Source organism: Hyperolius riggenbachi, chromosome 12 (genome assembly GCF_040937935.1).
Source record: "Hyperolius riggenbachi isolate aHypRig1 chromosome 12, aHypRig1.pri, whole genome shotgun sequence".
In the NCBI taxonomy this organism is placed as follows: domain Eukaryota; kingdom Metazoa; phylum Chordata; class Amphibia; order Anura; family Hyperoliidae; genus Hyperolius; species Hyperolius riggenbachi.
The window spans coordinates 115228060-115241948 of NC_090657.1; the positions used below are offsets into that span (position 1 = coordinate 115228060).

General features: G+C 41.2%; 1 protein-coding gene across 1 annotated transcript in view; it reads left to right on the top strand.

Annotated features, from left to right (window-relative positions):
• Positions 1–5757: 5757 nt before the first annotated feature.
• SLC16A5 (solute carrier family 16 member 5) overlaps positions 5758–13889 on the top strand; it is a 185173-nt gene continuing 177041 nt past the window's right edge. Inside the window, exon 1 of the mRNA XM_068262397.1 lies at positions 5758–5831. The gene's annotated coding sequence lies outside the window, so the exon portion shown is untranslated. The remainder of the gene's footprint in view (positions 5832–13889) is intronic.

Below are 13889 nucleotides of genomic sequence, written 5' to 3' on the forward strand. Positions count from 1 at the left end.
CTCTCCTCCATAGTCACGCAACCTAAAATACATGGTATATTCTGCTGCGGATGTTTATGGGACTTAAGGGGCGAGGATGCTATATAAGGTATGATGTGGGGAAGAAGTGAAGTCCACACACCATGCGGTGATGTTAGGAGAACCACACATGTTCAATCTCCATTAATGTTCATTCAATTTGTTGTTTTAATACTGTTCTTAACCTTAATGGGTAAAATAGCAATAGGTTCTTTATGTTTGTTTAAGGGGATTTATAGTTGCTCACTCTCTAGTGTACATATTAATAATGACGTTGTGCTTCTGTTATGTATTGTGCCTTGGAGATGCCTGGAAGATGCACACCTCATCAGCATGCATATCCTGCTATAACTAATTCATGTCAGTAAACATTTGCTCAGGGAACGTCAAGGGTCTGAGATCTCCCATTAAAAGAGGCTAAGTACTACGTCACCTCAAAAAACTTAGGGTAGACGTAGCTCTGTTACAGGAGACTCACCTCCGAGCCGATGAATTCAAATTCATGCACAAAGGGTGGGTAGCAAGCTCTTTTGGGTCAGAAGCGGTAAGCAAAAAAGCGGGGGTAATGATATTAATTAGTAAAGCTATTAAAGGGAAAGTGGAATTACTTCACTCAGATACATCGGGACGCTGTGTGGCCGTGAGGGTGCATCTTCCCGGGGAATGTCTCAACATTTATAATATTTACGGTCCCAATGAAACTAAAGCTAAATTCTACAAATCACTTAAGACAAAAATAACACGGGGAGACACTGATAGACTTATCATAGGGGGTGACTGGAATGAGGTGATGAACATAACTGAAGATACAAAAACTGAGTCTGGAGGTAGCAGGAGGAGGAATGGAGGGGAGACAAACCTAGCCAACCTGGCCCGTGAATTTAACCTCACTGATACCTGGAGATTTCTCCATCCTTGTGACAGAGAATACTCTTTCTACTCTCCCCCCCACTCCTCCTTCTCACGCATCGATTATATTTTCTTGGGTCACAACTTAATACCTAAACTACAAACAGCAGAAATTCATGATATTTTAATCTCGGACCATGCCCCAATCACTATGAAGCTGTTGACCCAGATTCCCCGAGGTACAGACATCCTATGGAGATTTCCCTCTTACATTTATGGGGATGATGAATTCCATGTTCTCATGCAAAATTGGTGGGAAGAATTCAGTCATGACAATGCTCCTCATTCCGATGACCCTTTTCTCTTCTGGGACACCGCTAAGGCGGTGCTCAGGGGAAGAATATTGGCCCACATCTCCCATAAAAAGAAACAAGTCAGTAAAGCCTATGAAGAAGCAATCTCTCAAGTACGCAAAGCATACCAATCTTATCTGGTGTCCCCAAACCCCCTCACTAAAATGAACTGGCTTAAATGTCAGACAGAGGTAAACAAATGGTTCACCCTCCGAGAAATGCAGACCCTATCGAGCAAACGCCATTTCTTCTTTAAATTCGGAAACAAATCTGGGAAACTGATCGCTAAAATAGCCAGAGGTTCTTTAGACTATGACCATATCCTACAAATTCAAGATAAAAATGGGTCTTTAACTCATCACCCGAAAGAAATAGTAAACACGTTTCGTGACTACTATGAAACACTATACGAAAAACCTAAGGATTGCAGTGAACAACAGGCCACTAAGTGGCTAGATGAAGCCAAACTTAACAAAATCAGTCCCCAGGATTTAGAAGAACTAAACATAAAAATAACTTCAGAAGAGGTCATTAGCACTATAAAATCTCTATCTAATCACAAAACGCCTGGCCCTGACGGTCTTCCCGCAGAATTTTTCAAGATACTAAAATCAGAAATTGCCCCCACGCTAGCCCGTTTATACAACAAAATTCTACGAGACAAAGGTTTCTTAAAAACAGCTAATGAAGCATACATCAAACTTATACTTAAAAAAGGAAAAGATCCCTTACTTCCAGAATCGTATAGACCAATTTCCCTAATTAATCAAGATATTAAAATCCTAACCAAGTTAATAGCAACCAGACTGTCCCATATCATCCCAAAAATAATACATCCCAATCAGGTAGGGTTCATAAAAGGGCGATCCGCAGTGGCAAATATTAGAAAGGTCCTCACAATATTGGAACACGTAAAAGCATACCCCAAAACGTATAAAAATGCTGCTCTACTTACCTTGGATGCTGAAAAAGCATTTGATGCTGTACATTGGAAATGGATGAACCTTACGCTAATTAAAATGGGATTCTCCGGAGCTTTTCTAAATTTAATAAATCAAATATACTCTAATCCTAGAGCGCGAATTCATCTGCCGGGTTTCATCTCCAGCCCCTTAAATATATATATAGAGGGACCCGTCAAGGTTGCCCCCTCTCTCCTTTACTGTTTGACATCGCATTAGAGCCCCTAGCCAGATTACTCAGCAAAGCCAACCCCGGAATAAGCATTAGTGGCAAGCGAGTCACACAGGCACTTTTTGCAGATGATGTCATCCTTTTTTTAAGTGAACCTTCCCAACAAATTCCGACCCTGTTAGATTTAATCCGGCAGGTGGGTTCTGTGTCAGGATATAAAATAAACGCCACCAAGAGTGAACTAATGCCCCTCACCAAGCAGGGAGTATCATTGCATAATAGCAACCTAGAAGTTCAAGTCACGAAAGGTCCTATTAGCTATCTAGGCATTAAAATAGCACCAGATCCCCACTCACTTTATCTTTTAAATATCACCCCATTAATTAAAAAAATTATAAACCAGATTAAAAATTGGTCAAACCTACCTCTCAATTTAGTGGGCCGTGCTGCCCTACTGAAAATGGTAAGCTTCGGTAAACTGCTCTACCCCATGCAAGTCCTCCCCCTGCTAATTAAGCATCAGGATACACAACTGCTAAATAAAAACTTTTCCCAATTCTTGTGGAAGTGGAAAGGGAAAAGAGCCAGAATCCGTTTGAGTAAACTCTGCTTGCCTAAAGATGTGGGGGGACTGGGGATACCAGATGTTAGGCGATATAACATCGCCTGCCTTGCTAGGCATGTTCGAGATTGGATTGCTGCCACCTCTATGTTTTCCAACTATCCTTTAGAAAATGCCATAGCAGAACCTTGGACCCTAGTGGGTCTCCTGCATGCATCATGGCCTCAGTTACCTCTTAGGATTCGGCATAGCATCCTATTCCGTGACACCATTCTCACTTGGAGGGAGCTACGCAAGATGTATCATTTACCATGGAGAATCTCCAAATACATCACGCTGTGGGGTTCCCCAGGCTTCAAAGCAGGCATGCAGCATAGGGCCTTTCTTAAATGGGAAGAAAAGGGCTTGCTGAGATTGGGACAAATGCTAAATCTGGAAACTCAAACTTGAAGATCTTTTTCAGAAATCAAAAATTTGTATCAAATCCCTCAGGCAGACTTTCTGATGTATGCCCAGATCCGGTCCTTTGTGTCATCTCAAATAACCAGGATTTCCACCATAGCTAACATTTCTTCTTTTGACGCCTTCATCAAACCAAGGAGAGTCGACATGACACTCTCAGCTACACAGCGCGCACTCTCTCTTCTACATACTAAGCACCAAAGTAAACAGAACCTACAATTTTGGAGTAAACACTTCCCTGATACGCAACTGGAAGAAAAGATCATTGAAGGTTACAACAAAATTAGAGCACTTATAACCAATGAGACCTGGAGAGAATCCCACCTGCTCCTTATACACCGGGCTAAATATGCTTTCGACATTAAATACAAAGTTCCTCCAAGCGGCTATCAGCCATACTGCCCAAAATGCAAATTACCCCAAGCAAATCTGGTCCACTGCATTTGGTCATGCCTCAGCATACAGAAATTCTGGCTCTCGACTATAAAATACATCAATAGTATGTGTCATAAGAAATTAACGTTAGACCCTATGCTCTGCCTCTTCAACTATAACTCCTCTACTCCTGACCCAGCAGACCGATCCAAAATTCCATCAGAACTAGCACATATATGTGTTGCAGCCGCAAGAAAATCCATATTTAACCGCTGGATATATCCATCTACTCCTTCCATTTGGGACCTCAAATCGGAATTAAATGAACTATTCGCTATGGCCAAGATTGATACACTAATGCATAAAGAGAAAAGCTCTAAAAGCTTCTTCAAGAGGTGGAAACCGTATATCATCTACAATTTCACTAGGTTGGAAATAAATGCTCTGATGGAACCCTTTAAGTATACCGCGTGGTATGCCACTGAGGATCTTCTGGGCACTCTGGGCAAACTGGCGCTGCCAGGTAGACCTGAACAGATCACAACAGTCGGAAACTCTCTGCAAACCCATGCCGGGGACATGGGACCTCTACATCACTAAGAGAGAGAGCTTAGTTTATTGTTCTGGGGGGGAGGGTTAAAGAGTTAGGTGGGGAGGGGGGGGGAAAAGAAAGGGAAAGGAGAGTATGACATTTAATCTGAAGTTGTAACTTAAACCAATTCGGACATTTAGAACTGCTATATAGATATGTGATAGCTTTTTTGTCTAACAAATAACCCTGCTTTGTAGCCAATTTGGGCAGCCTCTTGCTGTCACCTGTCTTATGTACTTTCCACGGTTGTAAAAGATCCTTATCCTTGAAAAGCTTTAAAAATCAAATAAAATATATTTGAAAAAAAAAAAGAAATATAGTTTGTATATTTAACCACTCAAGTACCAGCAATCTCTGCCCCTTTAAGGACCAGAGACTGCTGGTACCAGAAACGGCAGAACACCAACGAATCGCCGCACATACCCAGCACAATCGCCGTCGCTGCCACACGTCTGGAACCTGGGCCACCCACTTTGCTGTCTCTAGGAGCTGCTTTCATTGTCTCCTGACCCTGCCTATCAATGTAAGCCAATGGGAGCGGCTTACATTGATAGACAGGGTCAGGAGCCAATGAAATCGGCTTCTGACCAAACAGCGGCGAGATCATCAGAGCGACGAAAGCGACGAGAACGAGCAGAGTCGGTTGATTGAAAACTTTTCCCTGCCAAAACAGGGTGTAGATTTCAATCACTGCGGTCCTAAAGTATTTAAATGAGTGATTTCACTGTATTAGTATCTTATTTTGTGTGTGTTGTGTATGCATGTGTGTGTGTGTGTGTGTGGTGGTGGGGGAAGGCGGAGGTGATGGATTAAGATGAAATTGGACCCTAGGCAACATAATAATTTTTGCCCACTGCTGATGGTCACCTGGCTTATGATGACCTGGCTTTTTTTTTTTTTTGTAAGATTTGGTGGGTGTTAACAGACTCTCTTCAGACCCTAGGCAACTGCATAGAATTGCCTTGTAGATGATCTGGATCTGGGGGTGATGACGCAGGTTACCTTGTTGGTGGCACCAAATAGTCTTGAAATGGCCCTGGCAAGACCTTTTCTACCTTTCCCCTTTTTCTCTTTCTCTCACTTCATTACCTTTAACACACTTTCTTCTCTTTTCGCCCTCTCACTACAGTCTAGTCTAATGACCTGTGCACTGGCAACCTGCTTGCATGGTATGCTCTCTTAAGATAAAGATGCAGGTACAGATATCCCTTTTTATATACATTAATGTAATTTTCATTTTGCAATGTTTCCTTTACTTTTCACCATTTCCCTTTACTTTCCCACTACCCTGCACACATATCCTATAACTACACTCCTCTTTCTAAATCTGTTTACGTGAATCACTGTACTTTCTCTGCTATCCCCTCCCCTTCCTTACTTCTTTCTCTCGGATTAATTTTGTCTCTGCTACAGGAACTTGAAACGTGCACTTAGCCTGAGGAACAGAGGCAAAAACCTGCGGCAGCAGAGAAGGAGAAAAAACCAGGTGAGGCATACACAAGATTAGTTCACACATGGTCAATTTTAAATACTAACAAGTTGAATGAGAATGGAGATCTCTTAAAATGATCATTTTTTATAATCTCCCTTTTTCTAGAAGCGTCATAATCCTTTTATTCTCCACCACCTCCTCCTTCAGTCTCCCGTTACTGACACAATACTGAAAACTAATGAGAAGCTTATCAGCTCAGCAAAACACCCCTTGTTGTATGTAACCAAGTTTGGAGACTGAGACATACCTGCTAAACACAGCAAACATTATGCATACCGTAACCCTTTTATGACTGTGTGCCTCTTGTACTGCCTATGACCTTAACCATCTCAGACCAGTGACGTTAACAAAGGCAGTTATACTGTAGGATAAAAACATTAAGTGGCCTATAAGAAGAGATATGTTAGGAATTTGTACTTTTTATATTTATCGCTTTAAAGTGGGTGTAAAAAGTTTGTGTTCACATTAGAAATATTCCTTCTCATTTCCTGTCACCCACTGCTACTCCATGGCTTCAATTCACTAAGACAAATGTCATGTCACGCTTGGTAATTTACCTCAGATACGTTTGGTAATAGTTTGGTGATTTACCGTAAAAGTGCATGAAAATTTACAAAGATTTTTACCTCATGCGGTATTTCATTCTGTATTTTATGGATTAATATGGTATTTAATTTAGTGTTTGATGAAATATTGCAGTGCATGGAAAATGGAAGACAGATACAGATAGCATTTTTTATACTGACAAGTTAACTTCAAATCCAATCTTATTAACTATTACTATTGTACAAAATTATATTGTGGATTTACATTATACAATGCACCTGAAATTAGGAACACGTTTTCATTATTTTTCTTATTTTCCAGAGGAGTTTAAATTGTTTTCACATTTTCTTTGTTTCTTCCCTTCTACTGTATTACTTTTACAAACACCTGTTTGTTATTTACTGACATCTCCAGACTGAAAGTTAAATACTGTACATCTCACTTGTTTTACATTGCTCTATTCTTATTGTGATATGGGCATTGCTAAGATCCTGAAAGATTTTGGGCTCCCTGGGGCACCAAGGAGAAGGGAAGAGTGTGGTGCGCCAAGTGAAAAATGGGGTGTGCCCATTACAGAATGTGCATGGAGGCAACTCTAATGTAACTGTGGCTCAAAGGCAGTGGGCCAGAGTTTCGTCCCAAAATACAGTAAGGCAAAGTATCCCTAAAGGTAATTGGACAACGTTCTCCCTTCAAAAACCACAAATGCAGCAAACATTATGTCACGTATGAAATGCAGCAAAAATTATGCCACATAGTTACACAGTAGGGTTGAAAAAAGTCATCAAGTTCAACCACAAAATATGATAGAACACTAGCCTGCACCCTTACATATCTCAGTTGATCCAGAGAAAGGCTAAAAAAAAAACCTTAAAGTGTACCAGAGATCTGAAAAAGAAAATATTTGATACTTACCCGTGGCTTCCTCCCGCCCCATTTATGCGCCGTAGACCCGGACTGACGCGACTGAGCCAGTTACTGGGGCTGATGGCGGCTGAATGGCAGACCGCGGGAGGATGGCGTGGGACTCAGATGTGTTTATGGGGTGGGAGGAAGCCCCAGGTAAGTATCAAATCTTTACTTTTCAAGATCCCTGTTTTACTTTAAAAGGCTTGAACCAATTAGACCTAAATTAGACTCCAGGTGTTAAAAATATAAAATCCCTGGATAAATACCGCTGGGAATTACCCAGTAGTTATAGCTTTGGATGTCCTTGTTCTTTAAATGCAAGGAAAGCATACAAGCCCCCCTTAAACACAGAGAATGGTGGATACCGCTGCACCCTTTTTAATCCTGGGAGAGTACTCGACTAGGTCAGCAACGCCCACACAATGTAAATAAAGGAGGAAAGTTTGCACTTATCCAAAGATTCCTTTATTGTTGGATGTATCCAAAATTAAAATTACCACAGGCATCACATAGCTGACATGTTTTGGATGGAGATTAGTCCTTAATCACAGCCCCCCTTAAACACAGATATACAGGGAGTGCAGAATTATTAGGCAAATGAGTATTTTGACCACATCATCCTTTATGCATGTTGTCTTACTCCAAGCTGTATAGGCTCGAAAGCCTACTACCAATTAAGTATATTAGGTGATGTGCATCTCTGTAATGAGAAGGGGTGTGGTCTAATGACATCAACACCCTATATCAGGTGTGCATAGTTATTAGGCAACTTCCTTTCCTTTGGCAAAATGGGTCAAAAGAAGGACTTGACAGGCTCAGAAAAGTCAAAAATAGTGAGATATCTTGCAGAGGGATGCAGCACTCTTAAAATTGCAAAGCTTCTGAAGCGTGATCATCGAACAATCAAGCGTTTCATTCAAAATAGTCAACAGGGTCGCAAGAAGCGGTTGAACTCGATGGACGTATGTCTTTTTTCAACCAAAATAACTATGTAACTATGTAACTATGTGTGGAAAAACCAAGGCGCAAAATAACTGCCCATGAACTGAGAAAAGGCAAGCGTGCAGCTGCCAAGATGCCACTTGCCACCAGTTTGGCCATATTTCAGAGCTGCAACATCACTGGAGTGCCCAAAAGCACAAGGTGTGCAATACTCGGAGACATGGCCAATGTAAGAAAGGCTGAAAGACGACCACCACTGAACAAGACACACAAGCTGAAACGTCAAGACTGGGCCAAGAAATATCTCAAGACTGATTTTTCTAAGGCTTTATGGACTGATGAAATGAGAGTGAGTCTTGATGGGCCAGATGGATGGGCCCGTGGCTGGATTGGTAAAGGGCAGAGAGCTCCAGTCCGACTCAGACGCCAGCAAGGTGGAGGTGGAGTACTGGTTTGGGCAGGTATCATCAAAGATGAGCTTGTGGGGCCTTTTCGGGTTGAGGATGGAGTCAAGCTCAACTCCCAGTCCTACTGCCAGTTTCTGGAAGACACCTTCTTCAAGCAGTGGTACAGGAAAAAGTCTGCATCCTTCAAGAAAAACATGATTTTATTGCATGACGATGCTCCATCACACGTGTCCAAGTACTCCACAGCGTGGCTGGCAAGAAAGGGTATAAAAGAAGAAAAACTAATGACATGGCCTCCTTGTTCACCTGATCTGAACCCCATTGAGAACCTGTGGTCCATCATAAAATGTGAGATTTACAAGGAGGGAAAACAGTACACCTCTCTGAACAGTGTCTGGGAGGCTGTGGTTGCTGCTGCACGCAATGTTGATAGTGAACAGATCAAAACACTGACAGAATCCATGGATGGCAGGCTTTTGAGTGTCCTTGCAAAGAAAGGTAGCTATATTGGTCACTGATTTTTTGTTTGTTTTGTTTTTGAATGTCAGAAATGTATATTTGTGAATGTTGAGATGTTATATTGGTATCACTGGTAAAAATAAATAATTGAAATGGGTATATATTTGTTTTTTTTGTTAAGTTGCCTAATAATTATGCACAGTAATAGTCACCTGCACACACAGATATCCCCCTAAAATAGCTAAAACTAAAAACAAACTAAAAACTACTTTCAAAAATATTCAGCTTTGATATTAATGAGTTTATGGGTTCATTGAGAACATGGTTGTTGTTCAACAATAAAATGATTCCTCAAAAATACAACTTGCCTAATAATTCTGCACTCCCTGTACAATTTGCCATAACTACTTCCTGTGTTAATACATTCTACATTTTAATCACTTTTACCGTAAAGAACTCTTTCTTCAATGAATGGCAAAACTTTTTTCATACATATGCAGATCATGCCCACAGCATATGAAATGCAGTAAATGCTATTCCACATAAGAAATGCGGCAGATGTTACTGCGCATATGAAATGCAGCAAACATTACACCATATATAAAATGCAGCCAGCATTACCCTACTTATGAAATGCACCAAATATTACCCTCACATAGGAAATGCAGTAAGCATAGACACACATATGAAATGCAGCAAACACTCTACATATGAAATGCATAAAATGTTATACCTCATAAGAAATGAGAGAGAAGTGTGGTGGGAGATAAACTGGACAGTGCGAAGAACATAAAGGGTAGTGGGGTACAAGCAGGAAGTAGTAGAAAGCAGAGCATTATGGGGCTGATAGAGAAAGCTGATGGACACAGTGAGTTGCAGAAAGACAGTGGGTGGTTGACCTTGTCTCCCAGCACAGCCTAGTTCTCCTTGTTTCTAATACGACCAATGTTCTTGGATTTCCTCCTGGTCCATGCTAGCTCGGTAGTCTTAGCCCCATCAACCCCAGTGGCTCCACGCAGGCACGGGGGGGGGGGGGAACCTTGGCCATGGCCATTAAGAGAACAAGTGTTGGATAGACTATTTAGAGTGATTTCAGCTACATGCCAACAGACAGCAGCATCAGATGAGCTTGGATGGGTGGGGGGAGCAGAGTTATCTCGGCCATGGCCATTAAGAGACCTTGCTCTGGGAGAACTATAGGGAACAACACAGGCACCATGACAATGGATGCTGCTGCATGAGATCCAGGGCATCATAATGGGTCCTAACATCTAGGACACAGTACCAGGGGATTCGGAGCCCAAACCTCAGATCCCAGACCCTAACGTTACACCTGCTTTGTGAATTAACATTTATGAGGTTTTGTGGGCAATTTTAGATTTCCATTAATGGTTAATGCCTGTGTGAATTGACATTTAACAAAACGTTCCATAAAATAATTTTTTTGTTGCTTTACTGTATGCCGTAATGCTTTGTAAATTGAGGCCAATAGGTAGAATTGTGAGCATAACTCCCTGTTTACCTACAAGCTTATAGAGTAATTTATTTCACCTAATGGGCCCAATCCAATTCACTTTTTCTTCAAAGTTTTCTCCTAGGTGATATTTTGACATCTTATCAATAAAATGCATTTCAAGCCACCAGTTAGCAAGAAAATACTCAAAATTATTTTTACAGTACATTTTCACCCACTTTTTGGTACTTTTTCAATTGCAGGAAAAGTTATTTTAAAGTGAAGATGAAACATTATCTCCTAGGAGAAAAAGTGAAATGGATAAGGCCCATTGTGGGACTTGAAAGAATACTTGATTTTACATATTAACCATTTAAAGTGGATCCGAGATGAACGTTTACTCATTGCATAATTGTGTTCCTTTCCTATTGTTTATAGGGCATTCCTCAAGCCAAATACTTTTTTGTTTTTGTCTTAATACTCTAATTCCTTATAAACTAAAGAAGCCACGCCCACAGGTTTTCAGAGAGCCAAGGCACTTTCAGACAATAGCAAGGGCTCATGGGAGCTCAGTCTGGGCCGGAGGAGGGGGAAGTATTACTAGCCAGAGATTTCAGAGGCAGAGGGGGAGGAGGAGAGGGGTTTAGGTTTTTTTGCTCAAGATGCAGATAAGCCTGCTTCTGTGTAATGTTTACAAACAACATGGCTGCTGTCACTGTATCACAGGAATAATCAATCATATTCTATTAAAGCTGTTTGCAGCTAGATTTGCTGTGTAAACTATCTAAACTTTAGATAAGATATATACACAAGTTACTTGTTATAGTTAGTTTTTCATCTCGGATCCGCTTTAAGCCTTTTGGTCGTATCTGCTACGTCCAAAAGGCTGCTGCCACGCTGCTGCGCACTTCCATGGCCGATCTTGCATGCCCCTGCATGCTTCTGTGCCTCCGCCCATTAGCGCGGAGATCAATGAATGGGAACGCAGTATGAGAAGCCGTGATCTTTCTAAAGAAGAAAAAGATTCACGTCTTCCCTTCACTTCCTGTAAGCGTGATTGCTCGCTTACAGGATGGGAAAAAAAATGACTGAGGCCATCTTGTGGCCAAATAGTTAAACTACATCTACATACATTTTTTTTAAATACACACAATCAATGACATTTAAAATTAACTGTTTACCACCCACACTCTAAAAATATTACTATTATTTTTTAAATTATAAGCTTGTAAATAGTGATGGACGCAAAACTGAACAAATGCACCTTTATTTCCCTATAAAATATTGGCACCATACATTGCGATAGGGACATAATTGAAATAGTGTAATAACCAGGATAAATGGGCAATTAAAATATGTGGGTTTTAATTTTCGTAGCATATGTTATTTTAAAGCTATCATGGACAAAAACTGAGAAATAATCATTTTTTTTTCAATTTTTTTTCTTAATATTCCCGTTAAAATGCATTTAGAAAAAAATAATTCTTAGCAAAATGTACCACCCAAAGCCTAATTGGTGGTGGAAAACAAAAACTATAGATCATTTCATTGTGATAAAGTTATTGACAAATGAATGGGAGGTGAAAATTGCTCGGATGCATAAGGTGAAAAACGACTGAAGGTTAAAAAACATACTATGATTAGTTCTTAATTCTTACAAAGCTGTGATATGTCGATCAGCATGATCATGTTAAGGAATTCTATAGTAACTCTGACTCCATAAAATGATGTGTCATTTAGAGGTGGAGAGCATAATGAATCTAACAATTATATTTTTTGCTCCCTCTTAAAGGGAAGGTTCAGGGACTAGCTAAAAAAAATCAAAATCCATTTCCACTTACCTGGGGCTTCCTCCAGCCCGTGGCAGGCAGGAGGTGCCCTCGGCGCCGCTCCGCAGGCTCCCGGTGGTCTCCGGTGGCCGACCCGACCTGGCCAGGCCGGCGGCCAGGTCGGGCCTCTTCTGCGCTCTTCTGAGCCTGCGCAGTACAACCCGGAGGACGTCCGATGACATCAGCGCGCCGGCGTGGAACGCACCATGGAGCGCAGAAGAGGCCCGACCTGGCCGCCGGCCTGGCCAGGTCGGGTCGGCAACCGGACGCCACCGGGAGCCTGCGGAGCGGTGCCGAGGGCACCTCCTGCCTGCCACGGGCTGGAGGAAGCCCCAGGTAAGTGGAATTGGATTTTGATTTTTTTTAGCTAGTCCCTGAACCTTCCCTTTAAGGTGGCCACACACTATACAATAAAATGATAAAATGATACAATAAAATTCGATAAAAACTATCGGATCTCCCAAAAAAATCGAAAGCTTTTTTTTCATTCGACTGAAAAATCCGATCGGATGTCCCGTTTTCTTCGATTTTTATCTATCCGGAATGCCAGATATTTTTCTTCAATTTCTCTAAAGATTGTATGGTGTGTGTTAGATTGTCAATTTATTAATATACACACCCTAGCAATTTTCTCAGAGTTTCCAATCACTTTTATCATAATTGGGGAAAAATTGAACATAGGTGTGTGGTACATTGGTCATATTTTTTGAAAAGTTACAATTAGTCAGAAAAATTGATTGCAATTCTTAAACTGAACAGATATTTAAAAAATTGTATGGTGTGTGGCCACCTTAAGACCAACTGACCACTCCCCATTTCATGTGATGCCTCCATTCTTCTTTTAGTAACTCTTTTCTTTTATATGCAGCCTGCAACTTCTTCAAAATGCAATGTACAATACACATGCACAGCAACAGCTTTAATTTCATGTATTGTCTTCCATGTCCAGCAGAATTTATTTGCATTGCCTCCATGAACAGATTTTCTATTCTCTGTTCTTTCTATTCTCTTTTTGTGGACTGATATAATACATAGAATGCTTGATCTCATCTCCTACCTAGTGTCACAAAAATGTCAACCATTGGAGGATAGCAAAGGGAATCCCATTATGTTCCAGTGATTAATAACATTGATCCACGCACCTCTAAAAGGTAAGATGGAGTGAGAGAAATATGGAGGCTACCATCTTCTTTCCCTTGCCTGGCTGCGATGCTGTGCATGAGACCCATTCCACACTTCAAACAGTCCATTGCGGTGCAATTCTTCTGCAGTCACACTGCTATGGTCTTGAAAAGTTACACCGCACATTACCACTGCAGTGCAACCATACAGTGAGGCATACTTTACAATGAAAGTATACCTCAATACTGGGTGAAATGCGCATGACGCACTGCAGCACTGGCGCCATTACAACGGCTCCTGCCAAGCCATGCCGTACAGCGATCAATGTGATAGCCCCATTGGTGTGCAGCATTTTTGTGACACTTGACAGAATAGGGGTATGAAT